Source organism: Dipteris shenzhenensis, chromosome 7 (assembly GCF_047967505.1).
Source record: "Dipteris shenzhenensis isolate YYH24624 ecotype China chromosome 7, Dip_SZ_1.0, whole genome shotgun sequence".
NCBI classification, from domain to species: Eukaryota; Viridiplantae; Streptophyta; class Polypodiopsida; order Gleicheniales; family Dipteridaceae; genus Dipteris; species Dipteris shenzhenensis.
In genome coordinates, this window is record NC_141602.1 from 5,197,714 (window position 1) to 5,206,148 (window position 8,435).

An 8,435-nucleotide genomic window follows, 5' to 3' on the forward strand; every position below is an offset into this window, starting at 1 on the left:
AATCATGAAGCATACATCAGTAGTAAGACTTGTAGGCCTTCAAGATCAACATCAAGATGGAGAACAAAAGAAAGAAGTGCTTCCTCAATGCCAAAATTCGATCATAGCAAAACACCACTTGCAAATCAAATGATAGATGAGTGCTTTGATACATCTATGCACCATGATATGTACATGAATCCTTTGTTTCCCTTTGATCTCTCTATCTCCCTCATGCACTGCATATGCTCAAATGGGCAACCAGGCATGATAGAAAAATGAAGATGACCCATGGGGAGATGTTCCACAAAAGAGAGAGAGCAAGATGATTGCCATGTGAACATCAATACTTCAAGAGTGCTTTTGATATAACTTGTCTTCTTCATGTTCTTAACCCATACACCTCTCGTGTTTATATAGTTGGAATCCATATGCTTTTTCAATAAAAATCTTACCAAAATAGCCTTCTAGCCTACTTTTATCACATCCAAAGGCAAGCACTTCTAGAATGAGATATGTGCCCAAGATCTACACAAAACTAGAACCTTCCATCCCATTGCAAGACACATGTGCAATGCTATCTGCAAGAACCACCTAGGAGAGGCTGAAAATGAGCTGAAGCAAGGATCTTGAGTTGGAGCAGGAGCAAAAGTCAAACCACCAAGTTGAGAATCCGGAGCTGGAGATGCAAGTGGTGATCTAGAGAGGCAACAAGCAAGCAAGCAAGCCAAATGGAGAGGTGGAGAGGCAAACTATATGAAAATCAGTAAAAATCAACAAACCGTAAATGATATTACTGGTATATTATGATCAATTGCTCAGAATGAAATTCTGATACCACGAACAAGCACCAAGTAGCCAATAGAAAAAATTTCATACACATTACATATATCTTAGATCTTGAAAGTTGGCCGCTTTAGCAGCCAAAATCCAACATTTAGCGCTCTAAGCATAGCCTCACCATACCTTAACCCTGGTAGTAGCTAAAGCAGGTTTAAGTGCATATAACTCTAAGTGCATATCCTCACCATACGTTGACCCTGGTAGTAGCTAAAGTACGTTTAAGTTACTTTGTGGAGCCTACAAAAAATTTCAAGTGATCTGTAAACCATCTATAGTACAATGCCTAGTCTAGAGCAAATCACAAGATTTTTTTAAAAATAGGATCCAATGCTATGTTTGTGAAATAGTGAAAATATTAAAATAGAATTTTTGAAAACTAAATAATCATCAAAATATAGATGATGGAAGAGATTTGCATGAAAGAGCATATGCTCCATCAATTCTCAAGGAAGCACCATTGCTTTATCAATTCTCAAGGAAGCACCAATTGCTTGTCCATTCTCAAGGAAGTTCTCATTACTTGTTGTAAGTTTACATTGATGCTATCATGATTCTTCAAAAGGGAAGAATTATTGGACATTATTGACATGATTCTCAACACAAGATTATGAAGTGCTAGCTACTTCATAATTCTCAAGGGAGTGCTAGCTACTTTGTCCATTTTTAAGGGTATACTCATGCAGCTTTACGTAGACAATTTTCATGATCCTTTTAAACTAAAACATGATGGAAAATACGCTTTATCCATTCTTCATAGAAAGGCATCTACTCTACCAACAATTACTTTATTAATTATAGTAGGTGTTTTACCCAGTCTTAAAAGAGCAAGTAATAATTTATCTCTATGGAAACTGCTCATATTCATGCTTTCAGTAACTTTCCCATAGTGGGAAGATGAATTTAGGAGAGAGTAACTTTTTGTCATCTTTATAAATTATTTTCCTTGCCCATTTTAGACATACAAAACTTCACATTGGCTCTTGTTATACCTTATGTAAGATGCAACACATGAATCCATGGGAGAGAGATACATGTGCATAGGTAAAGAACATGCAAATATAGAAGCCTTTCCAATTACACCTTTGCATAATGCTTCAATTAGATTGATCTCTCTTCCCTCTTCTTCATTTCCTAGGCTATTTAGTTGATAGAACGATGTAAAGCAAGGTCTTTGAAACAAGTACACAAGAATAACCATGGGCCACTTGGAGAGTGTGACAAGTTTAACTCATATGGCACTGAAGAGCAATATGACAATATAGATCAGGGTCTTTGAAGTCTATGTGATTAGCCACATGAAGTGTGTGCCAAGTTTAGTTAGTGACATGACAATGCAAAGCAATATCTTTGAAGTCTATGCAATTGATATGAAAATTCAAAGCAAGGGTCTTTAAAGTCATAGTTGGAGAGTGTGACAAATTTAGTGATTAATATGACAATGCAAAGCAAGGTCTTGGAAGTCTATGCGATTGATATGACAATGCAAAGCAAGGCGTTTGAAGGCTACATGATTTATATGACAATGGATGCATATCAAGTTCCTTGAAATAGATACACAGACCAACATTTTGAGTGTGAGGTGTTCAATGATGTAAAAAGTCTAGTGGAATCATTTTCAAAGAGCTGGTGCAATAGTATTGCTTGCACCCTTTCTACTAGAAATTTGTCAAAAAATTATAGTAATTGTTTTGGGGCAAAATATTAATGTTGATGACATTTTTTACTATTGCGCTGATATTTTTAATTGTGACATTATGTAACGTTATTATAGGAAAACAAATCCAAACTATTGATAAATATTTCAATAGTAGTAAATTTTTTCAAAAAAACTTATCATTTGGGGCTTATATGTGCATCAATCTATCCTTTCATCATCATGCATAAGTGTGTATACATGGATTGCTATTTAAAAAGTCTGACAAGTACATATTTCTATGCAAAATGAGGGTGCACAACACCAAATCAGACTACGATAGCTAGCAGCTCTTTAAAAACATGATAGATTGGAGCTTACACGTTCATTAAAGTATCCTTTCTTCATTATGCTTATCTATGTATAAGTGGATTGCTAAAAGATGCTATTTGACAAGTTTGACAAGCATAGATTTGTATTAAAAAATAAGGGAGCAGAAAACCAAAATTAGACTAGGATAGTTAACAATAGTCTTGATAGATTGTAGCTTTGTTATATGATAACCATCAACTTCAACACATAATGCTATCTTCAAGAGGGAAAAGCAAAACCTTATGGCATTGTATGGCATTCTCTCTTGAAAAAATTAAAATTTTTGGCAACTATGAAAATTTTCAGTCTATATTTTCTATCCATTCTAGAAAGAGTGGGAAAAAGAGAACATAAGGAGGAGGAAATAAGGGAGGGGAGGGTAAAGAAGAAGGAGGAGTGTTCTTTATTTGCCTTCCACATTGATAAGTGAAAAACTATGAGACAACGAGAAGCAGGGAGAAAGAGGGAGGGGAGAAAGTGAGATAAAAGAGGAAGGAGAGAAGGACGAAGGCAACAAAGAAGGATAGGAGAATGGAAGAAGGGGAGAGATCCCTCAAAACAATAAAGGAGGGGGGAGGGGATAAATTTTGAAAAACAATGGAGGAGGGAGGGAGAGGATGGAACAAGAGAAATTATTCAAAACTAAAGACAAAAATAAGATCAAATTACTATTCTAGAGTTTTTCGTGTTCCATTTGCAAGCTTAACTCGCGGGGGGGACAAAGGGTGTTAGATGGATGGAGAGAAGCTTGGGCTGGATGGGTGATTCTAATAGGTTAAAAAGAAAGAAAGTAGCATAGCATCATGATGTGTATGTTTCTTCATTACTAAAATACTATTTAAAAATCGTGATGTGTATGTTTCCATCACTATTTTTGCCTCGAATCTTACAACATTGTCTAAAAAATGTCCAAAATAATTGCACCAAAAGTTTGATGGATTTTCCAATAGATTGTTATACCACTTTTCAATGCCATCTTTGATTGTTTGTGCATTAGTGAATTCAAGGGGCTGAATGGATGCCAATGGGGATGGATCCTTGGACCTACCTTAACTCCATCATGGAATAGGATCCTACTAAGCCCTAGAACCTATTAGCCTACTCTAAATTCTTAGCACGTGAAGTTACAATACATCTAGAGGCCATTAGCCCACTCTAAATGGCCATAAAAGGTTAAAAAAAGAGGGGTCACAAAGGCTCCATGTCGTAAAGCACATGTGCAAAGCATTGACCATGTCTTTGGCTAGAAGCACACATGGATAAGCTTCTTGAAGGTCCAAGGACTCTCATTTTTAGGGGTGTCACACCTATGATCAGTAAAATAACCATAATTTACTAGCAACTTTATTTCCACAAGTCTTTTGATGTTGTGTGGGAAATGTCTTATATGAATGGTTTTTTAAACATTTTCCATTAATACAATTGGTTTCCATGGTGTTTAGATAATATTTTTTAATGGAAAATTACTTTCCTATCATTTTTAATGGAAAATTACTTTACTATAAGGCTTAAGTAGATGTAAATTTATTCCAATGCTTGTTAATAAATTTTTATGGTCAAATTACTTTTCTATAAGGCTTAAGTATATGTCATTAAGCTCCATGGATGTCATAAAGTAGCCTCAAAATTGACATAGTTTTTTTGTAAGTGGATGCCCATGACAAAAGGATGCTATGTAAAGAAGACACTACATAGCCAAAAAACATATTTTAGACTATGGATAGCTCCAACCACTACAACCTCCCTAGGATGATGAAAGTGTGTGAACTTTTATTTATGATTCCTAAGGACGTACTTGTTTGGGCTTCAAAATAAATCTTCTTATGTGGAGATTTTAGTTTAAGAAGGTCAAGGCATTTCTATGTAAGTTTGCAAGAGGTTGTGTTGCATTCTCGGCTTTATGACTCTCAACTAGGTTAAGATTAACAACATTTGCTAAAAGAAGCATGGGAAAAGAGGAGGTGTATAAGAGTAATCCATGAAATAATCTTGGAGAAGGTATTAGAGGATCCGGTGAACATGAAGATCAGGATGAACAAGAGTCCAGTTCTCATGAGTAGGACAATGCAATTCAAGACATCATACATGCATGTTTTGACCCTTTGCAAAGGTTCAATGTACATGAAGAGGAAGAGACAAGGAGAACTTTCAACACCAAACCATGAGACACCATACGTGCATACGTTTACAATTCACAAAGGATTACATGAAGAGGAGGACCTTCCAAGAGACAAGGAGCAAGTTCAGCACCACCCCATGAGTTGCAAGGAAGAGATGAGGCAAATACAAATGTTATAAAAAGGTTCCAACACATCTTGCCTTATGAAGACTTTTCACATTTTGAATTAAAAAGATACTTATGGTAAGTGTGACATTTTTGTAAGAAACATTAATGTATTCTAAGAGGAACTTCTTCTTTGAGTAGACATGAACTTTCATTACCATTAGTCTAAACATATCTAAATTTGCTCCAATTTGCTTTGCTTCCAAAAGGCAATATTGTGTTAGAGTGAAGTCATTAAGCAAAGAAAATTTTTATGGCCTTGGGCACGGACTACGATTCCACCTGTCCATGCCCAAATGATTGTATTATTTATAGTGATGCACATGAGACTACCAATGTTTGTCCTAAGTGTGACACACTATGATATAGGTAAGATACAGGTGTGGGATAAGATAACAAAAAATGTGTTGCAACATTTGCCAATTATATTCAAGTTGAAGCACATGTTTTATTGTACCTCATAGGCGCAAGGCATGCTCAAAATGGTTCAATCAATGACATATTGATAATGTCATGAGAAGATATTTTGTCAACCCAAGCAATACAAGAGAAAATAATTTTGACTTCGGTCAAAGACTGTTGACTTTGATGAATAAGAGAAAAGTTGATTATGTACAAGTCAAGGATACCCCAAAGGACTAGGATTACTCCAAAGAACTAGAATGCATGCATTAGCTAACCAAAGTGTGTTGGATATTGTCACACGACCTTGGAGAGTGCAAATGGAGCGCCCAATTTTGCAAAGAAAGCACATGGCAAGGGGGCAAGCAGTTGAAAAGAGGGCCTATAGGGCTAAAAGCAAAAAAGTTGCCTTTTTGATAAGAGAGCTATTGCTTTGTAGAGAAAGCACCTATTTTTGGTAAGAAAAGTAGGCTCACTTTTAGAAAGCACATGATTTCTAGCTGGCTAGCCTAGTCTATAAAATAAGGCCTCAAGGCTCCCAATTGTCAGAAGAACTTAAGTTGTATCAGCTTCATGCTCCAACATGAGCTAGTTGTAAAAGAGTTTTCTATGGCAATAAAGACCTTTTGGGTAGTAAGTTAACATTTCAGGCTTTGGCATTCTTTCTATTTCCTGAATCTTAACTAGCGCAGTATTAATGCCCTCTTTAAAAATCACATGACCAAGAAGAACACCAATTGGACATAGAATACACTTTTGGAAGAGTTCAATAAAATAATAACTTTTCTACATCTGTGAAATACCTCCCCAAATAATAGAGATAGCCAAGTATACACAAAAGCATCCAAGTAAATAGCAATTAACTTGATCAAGTAGTCTCTAAAAGTTTCTAACCTAAGCCGAAATGGCATGATATTTGTGGCATTAATTTTTTTAAATTATAACCACTATAGCCATCCATGAATGAGCACATTTCATGTCCTATAACTTGATTAAGTATACCATCTAAGAACGGAATAGGAAATGGATCTAGTATGGCCATGAGTCAGTTGTTGTAAAAGAGTTTTCTATTGCAATAAAGATCTTTGGGGAATCTAGCCCTTATTTTTATGCCATGCCCTGGTGTGGAGTCTTGTTCTCTTTCTCCCTCTCTCTCTCTATATTGTGAATCATGTTTGAGTTCAATCATTGAGTTTTGATTATTGAATTGAGTTCCCATCCAGTCTTCAAACTCGTTTTTAAAGTGTATGTGCTATAAATATTGAATTTGTTTTTTGGCTGAAGAATGGTTACAGTGGTATAAAGCTCAGCCTGCCACTTTCCTTGGTGGAAACCATCCAAAGAGCTACTTGTTGATAGAGGAGGGACATCAATGAATTATAGAAGACAATAGATCTGTAGCTCAAAAGAGAGTTTTTGACATCAAGATCTAGACAAGGAGCCCTCGATTTGATCATAATTTTAGGCACAACTTGTTTAGTCCATTCGGCTTATCTTAGTTTGTGATTTCATCCAAGGAAGCTCAAATTTTTGTTGCTATCTTAAGTTGCAATTCAATGTACGTTTCTGAAAAATCCTATTTAGATCATGATTTGAGCTACTACACAATCTAGAATTTGTGAGCTATTTGCAATTGATTTGAAGCAGCCCATCAAATTCTTGCGATGAGCTAGAAAAGAGAGCGCAAATCAGAACATCAATTCCTTATTCAAAGTAGACTTACAAGTTGCTATTGAGAAGGGGTAGACAAATGGGTGAATAGCCCATATTTGGGGTTGTTTGTGTTCACGATTATTCCAACACCTTGAGATTTGATGCTAGACAACATTATCAATATTGATTTTATGGAATCAGAAACCCAAAGATCACAAAGATCTACAAAACGATCAAAGGAACAAACACGTGGAATTTCTTATTAAAAAGGGAATTTCCAATAAAGGCTAAGTATATTTTATTTTATGTCTCTAAGTCTTGAATATTTGTGTGTTGTTTTGTTTGTTTATTTTAGGAAAACAAGAGTAATACACACTTGGTTTGATTATTCGTCAAAGTTATGCTTCCATGGATTTTTTCAAGAATTCCTCAAAGGGACAAAACCCATGCAGTGGGCACAGCAAAGATATTCAAGCTTTTATGACAAGGATATATGGAGCTATGGGAATAATTCCTGTGATCGACAAGATGGGATGATTATCATGAAGAGGTATTTGAAGAATAATAATGGATGTGCTAACAAAGAGAAGTGTGTTGTCTTCCTTATTATTTCAGCAACATAGAATATTTATGATTCAAGCTTCGCTTGAAGAGTCAAAATTCAAGGTCATACCCCACTTGACGGGAGCATGTTCTAAGATTATCCCACTTGACAGTCATGAAAATGTGTTTTTCATGTCATCTCATTTTAGAGGATTTCAATTATCATATTCAGTGAAGTTTTTTTCTTATTATGGAGCATGATATACTCGAGTACAAGCTCTTTATATGATAGTATTTCATATGGTCATCATCATCAGCAAGTAGATTTATCACTCTACAGTTTCCTTTATTGGGACTTACAATAATTCTTATGGTCTGAGGTCTCTCATGGTGGATTAATTTTGCCAAAGTGTCATAGCTTTACAATTTATCTATCACTAACATACTCTTTTGATGGAGGAGTTTTAAATCCATCCAAGTTAAGAATAGAAAGTTTACACCTAACATGCACGATAAGTTCTTTGTGGTAATTGTAACCAAGGATCACAAAGATCACAAAACGATCAAAGGATTAGATACATGTGGAATTCCTTATTAAAAAGGGAATTTTGAGTAATGGCTAAGTATGTTTGCTTTAATAGTTATGTTTATGTTGCTAAGCCTTGAACATTTGTGTGTTGTTTTCCTTGTTTATTTCAAGAAAACAAGAGTAATAGACACTTGGTT